Here is a 12592-nt window from a genome sequence, read left to right on the forward strand (position 1 = left end):
TCGTTGAAATAAGGGTGTCTGGAGCCTGTTTGGACAGAGTGCGAAGAGTGTGACAGGGACAGCAAAGGGCCTCGCTGCCTTGACATCTTTGTGCTGGGCTCTGCCATTAGCCTGAGATAGTCTGATGAGTTTCTCTTCTCCGTTTCAAGGCTTCATTCTCAACAAGCATCTGTTGACCCTCTATGCGGTGCCAGGCCCCGTCAGTACCATAACTGTAGAGCAGAATCAGATATGATCCCTGTGCTTGAGCCTGTGGTCTGGTGGAGGAAATGGATGCCTAAATAGACAGCGACAGAAAATGAAGTAAATGCTACTACAGAGAGAAGCGCAGGGGGCTATGGGAGCACAGAGCAGGGGCTCCTGATGCACTAAGGTCCCGAAATGGAATGTACCTGTGGTCACACAGCTAGGGAGGACTAGAATCCAGGCCTGTGATACTTAAAAGCCTACCTCTTGGCCATTGCAGGAAACTGGCAGAAGACAGAAATGACTCTGGGGTGATGGAGGAAATTAATGTGTCAGCTTGGTTAAGCTGCAACAGCATGGTTCTAGGTTAAATTCAATTTAAAAAGGAGAGTTGCTTGAGATTCGGGAAGCAGAAATGAATCAGTGGCCACTGCTCTCTGGAGTCACGGGGGTCAGTTACAGCCACAGCAGATGCGGAAGGGCCAGCAGCTTCCAGCTTGTTGTCACTCTCCTCCACTCCACACCCTGCTCTCGTGACAGCTGACCCTGCTGGCCAGTGGTAGCTCCGAGCCCGCTCCAGACCATGGCTGTGCACCCACAGGGCTCCCCCTTAGCCCTCTCGATCAGCTCCCCTATCACAGCCCCATTGGGCAGCGGGGTGTGGTTGGCTTCTTCTGGGAGGGACTGGTTTGGGACTTCACGGATCCCCGCCCCCTCCGCTTTCAGAGCTGCCCTGCCCCAGCTCCTCCCTCGACTGTGTAAGTTCCAATTTCTAAAACAAATCCCTTATTCCGTCATTCTCAGTAGTTCTGCTTCCTTAGTTGAACAATGATGGAAATACTGAGTTTTTCCCAAGGATGAAAATAATTGAGTGGAGAGAAGAACAGACTAAGGTTAAAAGTCTGTCTTTATCAATATCTCCATAACTCCAATGCCCCTGCACTTAGTAACTCAGTAAATGTGCACTGAATTGGATTGAATTTTTACGTTGCTTCCAGTTCGTTGGTATAGCTCTCATTGCAAAAAATAGCTTCTGGGGAAGAGGTTTTTGGTTTTTTGTTTGTTTTGGCAGTTTTTTTTTTTTTTTTTTTTTTTTTGCTGTTTAGGGCCACACTCGTGGCATATGGAAGTTCCCAGGCTAGGGGTCGAATTGGAGCTGCAGCTGCCAGCCTACACCACAGCCACAGCAACACAGGATCCGAGCTGAGTCTGAAGCCTACACCACAGCTCATGACAATGCCAGATCCTTAACCCACTGAGCAAGGTCAGGGATTGAACCTGCAACCTCATGGTTCCTATTCGGATTTGTTTGTACTGTGCCACAACAGGAACTCCGGGGGAAGAGATTTTGCTTGTTGTTTGCTTTTGCTTCTGTTTCATTCCTTTCCTAAGATCAATGCAAAATGTATGGAGTCCTTTATGGGTCAGGCTCTGCAGTTTTGACCTAGGACAGTATTTGTTGTGTTGGCCACACGTGTTTCTCTCCTGGCTAGGACAGATTTTCCTCTGGCTTCAATGTTCCTCTTTCTCTCTCACTTTCTCCCCTTTCCAAAATACAGAGAAAAACCTCATTCTTGTGCATGTTCTCCAAAGAAAGTATTTCACACTCTAATCAGATCGGCAAAAAAAAAAAAAAATTATATATATATTGAGTTACCCTTATGGGATGCTCCTCTGGCTGGGCTGAGTTGGGGAGGAGAGAAACAAAGACATCTGGAAGAGGAAGCTTTGTTCACTTGGGCTGGACGGACAGCAATCAACGCTGAACCTGCTTCATTGCAGGGGAATTTCTTCCTTGCTACTTAGACTGTTCAGCACGGGTCGGGAGAAGACGTGCGGGCATGCTCACTTTGCCTCCTGGAAAGCAAGGTTAAATGTTGTTTCAATTAGACAACCATTTATGGAATGTCTGTCGTAAGCGAGTCCCCCAGGTAGTTGCTGATGCTGCTCTTGAGGCATTTTCGGCCAAAGGGGGAGGGAAATACAATGAGTTACAGCCCAAGTCCGCTGGTTCTGAGTGCTAGAAAACAGGCATAAACAAAGCACCATGGAACAGAGGAGGGAGCAATTATACTTGATGAGGGAGCCAGGGGTTGTGGGGGGATTGGGGAAGAAGTCTGGTGGGAACGTTAAAGCACACAGAGGCAGAGGGACCTAACACTTTGAAAGCACTGAGCTGCGTACAGGGAGGAAGGCAACGAGGGCTCAGTTACTGACAATGTCTCCTGCGCTGGTCACTGAGCCAGGCGCCGGACAAATGCGATCGCTTTAAATCTTCCCCCAAACCCATCCGGAGGAAACAGAGGCACCAAAAAGCGAGGGAACTTGTTTAAGAACTTGAAAGAGGTAGAGCTGGATTCAAACCCAATTTTTCCTGACTTCCAAAAACATGCTCTGCTCCTATCTGTGCCTGGAGAATTATGTTCAAGAGACATTTGAGATGGACTATAAAGATTAAGGAGGATTTCGGAGTTCCTGTGGTGGCTCAGCGGTTAGCGAACCCGACTAGCATCCATGAGGACGTGGGTTGGATCCCTGGCCTTGCTCAGTGGGGTAAGGACCCTCTGTCTCTGTGGCTGTGGTGTAGGCCAGCGGCTACAGCTCTGATTAGACCCCTGGCCTGGGAACCTCCATAGGCTGTGGGTACAGCCCTAAAAAGACAAAAAAAAAAAAAAAAAAAAAAAAGGTGAAGAAGGATGTTGATAGGCTTCTAAAGGCCACAGAGTGGATGGAGGAGGTGAAAGCATTCCAGGCAGAGGAAGAATGGAAGGAGAACAGCCCCAGGGCAGAGCATGCAGGTGTAAGGCCTGCCTGGGGGACCTTAGGCAGTCCGGGGTGACTGCGGGAAGACACGGCCACATGTCCACACCCCTGTTTTCTCACCTTCAACACACCCTTCAGTAATTCACTCAACAGTGCTGGGGATTCAGAACTCAAACACCTGCGAAGCTGGTGAGATAACTGCTACCACCCCTGACTGCCTTGTATACTTCAGCTCAGAGTGTGTGTGTGTGTGTGTGTGTGTGTGTGTGTGTGTGTGTGTATGGGTGTGTACATGAGAATGCCCACTCATACAAGCATTATTTGCACCATTTCCTTTCCACAATGATTTCTCAACACATTTATTCCCAGGCTCTCCAAAAGCGTGTGTTCTTTTATTACCTCTGCCTCGAGCAAGGCTTGGATTTGCACTGCTGACCTCGACGTGACAGGTTTAAAGCCCACAGCATCTCAACAAGTGCCCTTTCAACCCATGAGAGACCTGACCTGGTCTTCCACTGGCTCCCTTCGAAAAGAGTGATCCATCCCAGGTTTACGAGGGGAAAAACCTTCACTGGAACCGACGAGAAAGCAGACACCTTCTACCATTTTCTCTGCAGACTTCGCAAGGGCTCAACACCTTTTGAAAGAGAATACGGCTCCAAGCCCTTCACTCCGCTGGCTGGAGCAGCGTTTAAAAACAAAAGGCGTTTCATCTCTGGCAAATCGTAGCAGGACGTCATAAACAGCTGGAAACTCTCTGAGGTGAAGACAAGTTGGATGTGATGTTTGGATTCTTCTCCCCTCCCCCACGGTCACGGCGCTCCATTTCCGACGGGGTTATTGCTTCCAGCTTTATGAAATATCTTGGCTCTCACCTCGGATAATTACTGATCACCATCAGCGCCTCACCTGAGGCACCTTAGCCCTCGGGTGAACCTAACCTTCTTTTTTCTTTTTCAAGAATGAACGAGGGAAAACGGAATGGGTGAGAGTATGTCTTTATTTCGATTTTCATTTGTAATTCCCTGTGGCTTCCTAACGCTCAGGTCATTAATCAGTGTCAAATCACCAGCCAGAGCGCAGACAATATTTTTGCCACATGGGTTCCAGCGCGGATTAAATGGCAGTAATTGTGTTACTAGGTATGGAGCTCTCTCGTGGGTACTGTGGTAATTATTAAGGGGATAGACGAGACCTCAGAGGCCACCCAAGGTTTTGAGCTAAGGGTGTACCTCACGACCTTCTGAAATTTGATAGAACTCCCCCAGTTGCTCTGACAAGTCCTCCTGGGGGAGGACCACCAAGAGCCCGGTATCCCTCATTTCGCTTCTACGTGTCCTTTTTTTTTTTGTCTTTTTGCCATTTCTAGGGCCACTCCCGGGACATATGGAAGTTCCCAGGCTAGGGGTTTAATCGGAGCTGCAGCCACCGGCCTACACCACAGCCACAACAACACGGGATCCGAGCTCCATCTGTGACCTCCACCACAGCTCACGGCAACACCAAATCCTTAACCCACTGAGCAAGGCCAGGAGTCGAACCCGAAACCTCATGGTTCCTAGTCGGATTCATTAACCACTGTGCCACAACGGGAACTCCGGCTTCTACGTGTCCTTTTATGCTTCCATGCCTTCTTTCCTATTTCCTCTGCTGAGACATCCTTATTATCCTCTCCTTACTTCTCTGCCTGGTAAAACCCTGTTAACCTGTAAGGCCCGGTCCAAATGCTGCCTCTGTTAAGAAGCTTTCTGTGACGGAAATAATCCTTTTATCCTTGATCCCATATCACTTCTTAAACACCTTTGTGAACCTTCTGTCTTCTCGCTCCCCTACGGTATATGGAGCCACCTACAGGTGTCCGCCTTTCCCACTCAACCAAGAGCTCCAGGAGGATGATGGTTGTACCTTATTCATTTTCATATATTCAGGGCTGCCATTCATTGAACGGATAAGCTGATACCCAAAAGAAATAAACGTTGGCCCATTTCATTTAGTCCTTTGCATTTATTCACTAAGTTGCTTACCAGGATGGGAAAGGGAAGGATTTAAAGGGCTATGAGGTTAGTTTTTAATATTCATTGTTCTGCCACAGCTGCAGCAATGCTGGATCCTTGACCCACTGCGCCACGGGAACTCCTTAGCATTTTTTTTTAAAGAACATCACTTTCCCAACAGACAAGATAACTGCTTTAATCTGAATTAGCAGTGGAAGGCTGGATATCACCTTGAACTTGAGGATGGGTTTTTAGGAAAGCAGACACTCTCACCAAAATCCAGATCTTTTTTTTTTTTTTTTTTTTTTTTTTTATTGGGCCGCTCCCGTGGCATATGGAGGTTCCCAGGCTAGGGGTCTAATCGGAGCTGTAGCCACCGGCCTACGCCAGAGCCACAGCAACGCGGGATCCGAGCCGCATGTGCGACCTACACCACAGCTCACGGCAATGCCGGATCGTTAACCCACTGAGCAAGGGCAGGGATCGAACCCGCAACCTCATGGTTCCTAGTCGGCAAAATCCAGATCTTAAATGATTGGTTCAATCGGTGTAGGAAATGTTAGCCTGAAAATCAAGAAACCTGCTCTCTGGTTCCTGTACGATTTTGTACAGGTTATTTCACTGACCTGTGTCTCAGGCGCCTTTTCTGTAAAACAGGGGATTAAAGCGAGTATCTCTGAGGTTTCTTCTAACTCTAAGGATCTATGACCTTAACCAGAATCACTGGGCAACTGATGGCAGCGGTTTCTTTATTGCAGCTTCTCTCTATACTTCAGAGAATGGCATAGTCTCAGTAAGATGTGAAGGAGTTTTACTAAATACATTAAATCATAACAATAATGTAAACACTGAAAGGAAAACGTGGAAAGTATAGTAAAGGAAAAAGAATCACTTATGGTGCTACCACCCTAATATGTTATTGTTTTGGCATGTTTTCTTTCATTATTACTATTATTTAAAAACCAGTTTGCACGTACATGCTTCTTCCACTTATCAAAAGCATATTCCTGGAGGTTAAAGGACACAGTTGTACTTGTACAGCTTGGTAAACTTTTATGTGTGTAGAGACTCATATACTCCCTACCCAGACCAAGCTATAGAACGGTTATAGCTTCCTACATGTTCCATTCAAGCAGCTGCTCCCCTAGAGGTATTTACTTTTCAGACTTCTACAACTAATAGATAATATTTGGTGGCTTCTGAACTCTACATACGTGGAACTTCACAGTATGACGGCAACCTCCTAGCCTCTGAGCAGCCAGGCCTGCTGTCGTAATGAGAAGACTCTGGGTTCTGGGGGGAAGGGATGAGTGTGTTTGGCACGTGAGAGGCATACAATTTGTTGTAGAGAGAGCACATTTCCTGAAAATGGCCGTAGCAATATTGCTGCTTCCACACGTTCTTTCAGAACCCTACTCTTCCCTAAAGAAAGGAATCTATGTCCCTTCCCCTTAAACCTGGGTGGGCTTGACTGTTCCAATAAAGAGTATGGCAGAAATAATGCTGACTTCCATAGCTTCATCATTAAAATGATATAGTTTCAAGAGTTCCCACTGCAGGGAGTTCCCACCATGGCTCAGCGGAAACGAATCTGACTAGCATCCATGAGGACACAGGTTCAATTCCTGGACTCGCTCAGTGGGTTAGGAATCTGGCGTTGCTGTGAGCTGTGGTGGTCACAGATGTAGCTCGGATCCCGCTTTGCTGTGTCTGTGGTGTAGGCCAGTGGCTATAGCTCCGATTGGACCTCTAGCCTGGGAACTTCCATATGCCGCAGGTGTGGCCCTAAAAAGCCAAAAAAAAAAAAAAAAAAAGAGTTCTCACTGTAGCAAAGTAGGTTAAGGATCCAGTGTTGTCACTGCAGTGTCTGGGGTCACTGCTTTGGCAGGGTTTGTTTCTGGCCTGGAAACTTCCACATGCTGTGGGCGTGGCCACCCCCCCTCTCACAAAACCCCCAAACAAAAACTTCTTAGGCATTCCCAATGCGACACAGCAGGTTAATGATTTGGCGTTTGTTTGTGGTGGCACAGGTTCAACCCCCGTGGGTTCAATCCTTTACCCACTGGTGCAGCGGGTAAAGGATCCAGCATTGCCACGGCTGTGGTGTAGGTCACGGATACTATGGCTCAGATTCGACTCCTGGCCCAGGAACCTGCATGCTGCAGGTACAGCCAAAAAATAAAAGAAAGAAAGAAAGAAAGAGAAGAACTTAAAAAAAAATGATAGTTTCCTCTTGTTTCTTTCTCTCCAGTCCCTCCCCCTAGGAATCTGGCCACATGGAGATGCCACATGAAGACGTTCTCACTGATAATCCCAGCAAAGATTCCAGGCAACAATCAACACCCATTGCTAATCATCTGAATGAATGAGCCCTCAGATGATTGCAGGTCCTAGACTTCAAGGTGCTCCAAGTCATGTCCCGAGGAGTAGAGATGAGCTGTGCCCACTAAACCCTCCCCAAACTGGAGATTTGTGAGCAAAATAAACTGTTTGAGCCAGCTACCATGTCACAAGGATGCTCCTATAGCCTCATAAGAAAGTCCATATGTGACCTCCTGCCTCACTGACTTGCCAGTGTGAGTGACCCACCTACCTTGGAAGCTGATCCTCCAGCCCCAGTCAGCCTTCAGATGACTGCAGCCGCTTAGAGCCCAAGCCAACCACCTAAGCCACTCCTGATTCCCATAGAAACTGCAAAAACGGTGAAATTAAAATATGTAGTTGTTTTAAGTCACGAAGGTTGGGGATAATGTATTATGCACTAATAGTTAAAGGACGTATCATCATGGGGAGGAATATAAGGAAGAGACGGATCTACGGTTGGGGGCTGTTTTAGGGTCTGTGTGGAAGGACAGAGACGGCTGAAGGGACCTGAAGGTGCTGATGAGAATGAGTCTGCAAGAAATCATCGCGGAAGAGTTCCCATCGTGGCTCAGTGGTTAACGAACCCAGCTGGGATCCATGAGGATGTGGGTTCGATCCCTGGCCTCGCTCAGTGGTTTGAGGATCCGGTGTTGTTGGGAGCTGGGGTGTAGGCCGGCAGCTGTAGCTCAGATTTGACCCCTAGCCTGGGAGCCTTCAAATGCCTCGGGTGCAGCCCTAAGATGCAAACAAAATAAAATAAACTTAAAAAAAAATAAATCACCACGGAGTCCGGGGTAGAAAGGGGGGGAAGCAAAACCGGAGGGCACTGATGTAGAACCAGGAGACTGTTAACAGCGGATTTCACGGAGGTTGAAGAGCAGGTCTGGTGAGGATAAAGCAGTTCTGCAGGAAAAGAAAATTTTTTTCGCATGTGAAATCCCTTGGCTACTGATCTCAGAGGTGGAACAGTTCTGGAAAACAAAGGACAGGATGTGGTCACAGACATGTGTGGATGAAGGGCAATTCTGGGGAAAGGTTTTTATACCTTTCCGGGGGGTACACAGGCCAAGAAAACAATGGGGCAACCTAAGCTGATGACAGCAGACTATTAAAAATCTTCTTCTTGGGACAGAGCATGATGGAAGATGACACAAGGAAAGGAATGTACATATATATATATGTGACTGGGTCCCTTTGCTGTACAGAAATTGGAACAATATTGTGAATCAACTATACTGTTTTTTTTTTTGTTTGTTTGTCTTTTTAGGGCCACACCTGCGGCATGTGGAGGTTCCCAGGCCAGGGGTCGAATTGGAGCTACAGCTGCTGGCCTACACCACAGCCACAGCAACGCGGGATCCTTAACCCACTGATCCAGGCCAGGGATCGGGCCTGAAACCTCACGGTTCTCAGTCTGATTCGTCATCCACTGAACCACAACGGGAACTCCCTCAACTATACTTTAATAAAAAAAATTCAAAGTCTTCTCTTTAAGATCCTTTCTTCCCTGGAGTGATGGAATGAGGGTGGAATGGAGTCTACATGGCTTGACGGTGAAAGCTTTAATACAGATAGTAGTGACAAGTCAGGAGAGTGCCAGCCTCTACTTCTGGTTCAGAATATTGAAGATGGGGGGGGAGAAGAAAGAACTCCATTTGAAAGAACTTCAAGGGAAGCCATGAACTTAAGGGAAACCCTGGATTTTACAAGATTAAGAGGTGACAGCAGTGCTCCAGGAGCAGGTTAGATGTGGAAGGACGTTTCTTTGAATTAACATGGGTTTGCTTATTAAAAAGCTGGAATTTTATTCTGTTAGTATCTGGGAGCCTCCCAAGTTTTAGGCAGGGGGCAGATGCTTTTTTTTCTTTTTCCTTTTTAGGGTCTCACTTGCGGCATATGGAAGTTCCCAGGCTAGGGGTTGAATTGGAGCTGCAGCTGCCAGCCTACACCATAGCTGCAGCAACATGGGATCCGAGCCAAATCTGCGACCTACACCACAGCTTGCAGCAAAGATGGATCCTTACCCCAAAAGCATCCATGAGGATTGAATCTGCGTCCTCATGGATACTAGTCTGTTGGTTTCTGCTGAGCCACAATGGAAACTGTCCCAGGCCCCCCCCCCCGCTTTTTTTGACATAGGCTTTGAAATTTAGAAAACTCACTGACAGCAGTGGCAGTATGGTAGATGTACCGGCAAGGCAAGGAGTACAGAGAGGTCCCTTTAGAGAAAGAGGGTTGGTAAGAAGGTCAGTTACACACAGGTGATGAGGCCTCATCAGCAGCCTATGAAGATAAGCGGTCAGCCCCTTAGTAAGTAGGGACTACAGAACTGAATGGACAGTAGGAGAGAGGAACGGAGGCACTCAAAAGGCAGTGGCCAGATCTTCTACCTTTTTAACCTGTTCTACATTGTTCAATGCGCTTCTGATCCTCCATTGAGCCTGGATATGTAATTGCCAGTTATCTCCAGTTCACTTTCCTTCTTTCTTTTCTCGCCCCCAAATCCACTTATTTTGATCTACTATTTGAAGTTCTACTTGTATATATATATATATATATATTTTTGTTGTTGTTGTTGTTTGTTTGTTTGTTTGGTCTTGCTATTCCCCTTTTTAGCATACATCTTGGCTATTACTAGTTTGATAACAAAACTTTCTGAGAGCAAGAATCTAAGCATGGTGTAGTGGAAAGAGTAGCACGCTGTGTCAAAAGGGCTGGTTTCTGGTCCCAGTCCTGCCATGAAATTCCTGTATGATTTTGGTTAACTCATTTAGCTTCTCTGGACCTCAGTTTTGTTTTTGTGTTTTTGTTTTTTGTTTTTTAAGCAAATGAATCTCTTACGGTCTTATCCATTTCGATTTGCTACCATAGAAGCTTAAGAGGTCTTTTTCGTTAATGGTGAAATCCACCTTCTCCAATATAGTTCTTCAAGATAAGAATGGTGGATGGCAGGAATCTTGAAGAGGTTTGTTCCAAGAAAGTGAATAAAAGAATAAAGTCTGGGATGGGTATTATACTCTAACACATTTTCCCAGACCACAGGTAGTTACACTCTTGCTGAGCAAAATACTATGTCTTAGTTTTTCCTCTTTGGAAGTACATGGAAGGTGGATCTCATTTTTTTTTCTTTTCTTTTTTTTTAACTATACATTTCCTGGAGTCAAAGTACCTTCGCTTGAAATCGTGGTCCTGCTAGACTTACAAGCTTGTCACTTTGGGCAAACTCCTTTGACATCTCTATGCCTTAGTTTCTTCATTCATAAAATAGAGGTAATGATGTGCCTCATCAAGCTATTGTGGAGATTAAATAAGTTTATGTAATAGCATCTGGAACAGAGAAAGCCCTAGGTAAGTATTAGCTTTTATTCTTAAGTGCTAGGCACAAGAGTACGCAGACCTGGCTTCTCTCCTTACGGAGCTCACTTTCCGGTCAGAAAGATTTGCAGAGAGTTCCTGTCGTGGCTCAGCAGAAACATATCTGACCAGTATCCATGAGGACACAGGTTTGATCCCTCGCCTTGCTCAGTGGGTTAAGGATTCAGCATTGCCGTGAGCCGTGGTGTAGGTTGCAGACGGGGCTCGGGCCTGGCATTGCTGTGGCTGTGGTGTAGGCCGGCAGCTACAGCTCTGATTCGACCCCTAGCCTGGGAACCTCCATATGCTTCAGGTGCAGGCCTAAATAGACAAAAAAGAAAAAAAAAAAAAAAAAAAAAAGGAAAGAAAGAAAGATTTTCAAACAAATGACCATAACTCAAATGTTCTGAGTTCTGTAATAAGATGTACAGTTAAGTGGTATAGGAGCAGTGGCAAGAATACTTGTCTCATCCTAGAAGGAAAGGTGGGGCAGGATAATATGCTTGAGGGTAAGGTTTGAGTCTGATCCTTAAATAAGAAAATTTAATGGTGGAAACGTTTGGGAATATGGAAAGTCAGAGGCAGCCTGGGAAAGACAGTTTCTGGCTGCAAAAGACAAATATGGTTACAAGGAAAGGGAGGCTGTGAGGTAGATTAGAGGCAGCAGTTGATGCCAGAGCATGTTCACTTGAGGGTCTGTTAGAAATACAGGACCTTAGGCCCTACTCAATCAAAAGGTGTCCCTTGTTTTATTTTTTTTGGCCACACTCGTGGTCCGCAGAACTTCCTGGGTCGAATCTGTGCCACAGCAGTGACAATGCCAGATCCTCAACCCACTGAACTCCCCGAGATGTGTACTTTCACAAAACACGCAGCTGGTTCTTTGAAGTTTTGAGAACCACAAATCTAGAGCAGACTCTAGAGCCAAACTGCTTTGGTTTAAATCCCAGGTTTACAACTTACTTATAATGGGTAGCTTCGGGCAAGCTTTTTAACCTCCTTTCTATACCTCAGTTTCCTCATTTGTAATTAGAGAACCTAGTTTCTCCCTCATAAAGTTGTTTTAAGGATGGAATGAATTAATACTTGAAATGCTTAAAAGAGTACTTGGCATTTAGCAAGCCCAAGAATAAGCTATAATACTTCTTGGCTCACACACTACTTATTATGGTCAGGGTCAGTTTTATCTTTGGAAAGCAGCCTGTCTTTCCATTTCTACTCCACTACCTGTCACCCTGACATTCGTCTTAGAGGAAGACACTTGAAGTCAGAAGACCGGGGATTATAAAGCCCAATTCTCTTCAATTCCCAGCTTTGTGAAATTTGGTGAATTCTTGACTATCTGTGTTTTTCGCATTCATAGTAGGGGGTACTCTGAATTATACCTGCCTCACTAAGATACTATGAGCCTCACCTCAAACAACGTATGTTAAACTATATTAAAGTTTCATTCACCATCTTTCCAAAAGTTCTTAACAATAACCACTTTCCTGGGCCTCAGAAAAGATTTTTAGCTAATGAGCAAATAGCACACAAATGCTGTTATTTATTTTCTCTTCGTAATTTACATCTCCATTCAAGTACAGTCTCACGTTTGTACAGTGGTCCAAAATTGAAAAACAATTTTCTCCTACGCTGTACCTCACAACATCCCCATAGGATAATATTAACCCAATATTTTACAAGAAAACACTCCTTCCCACTTGAACATTTTTTTAGAAAAATCAGATTCGATGTTATGTACAAAATTACAAGGGCGGGCAGTCACAACACTCGAATGGACCTTCAACAATAGCAGGCACTGGCTTCGATCTTTGGCAGCCATTAACTATATACTGGACCCTTTTTTTTATCTGTAAAATAGGAGCGACAATACCCTCTTCACACACTTGTTCTGTAGTTAAATAAGAACAAAGGCTCAAGAGTGAACC

At 45.7% G+C, this 12592-nt stretch overlaps 1 long non-coding RNA gene across 5 annotated transcripts in view; it reads right to left on the reverse strand.

Annotated features, from left to right (window-relative positions):
- The window catches only part of LOC102163793 (uncharacterized), a 34503-nt gene that overhangs the window by 21512 nt on the left and 399 nt on the right, over positions 1–12592 (reverse strand). For all 5 annotated transcript variants that reach the window (XR_014814757.1, XR_014814754.1, XR_014814753.1 and 2 more), the window contains exon 2: positions 1844–2043. This is a non-coding gene — a long non-coding RNA (uncharacterized LOC102163793). The remainder of the gene's footprint in view (positions 1–1843; positions 2044–12592) is intronic.

Source organism: Sus scrofa, chromosome 9 (genome assembly GCF_054392235.1).
Source record: "Sus scrofa isolate SSC_HxYL_T2T_F1_AM1 chromosome 9, Sscrofa_HxYL_maternal_Yorkshire_Landrace_v2.0, whole genome shotgun sequence".
NCBI lineage: Eukaryota > Metazoa > Chordata > Mammalia > Artiodactyla > Suidae > Sus > Sus scrofa.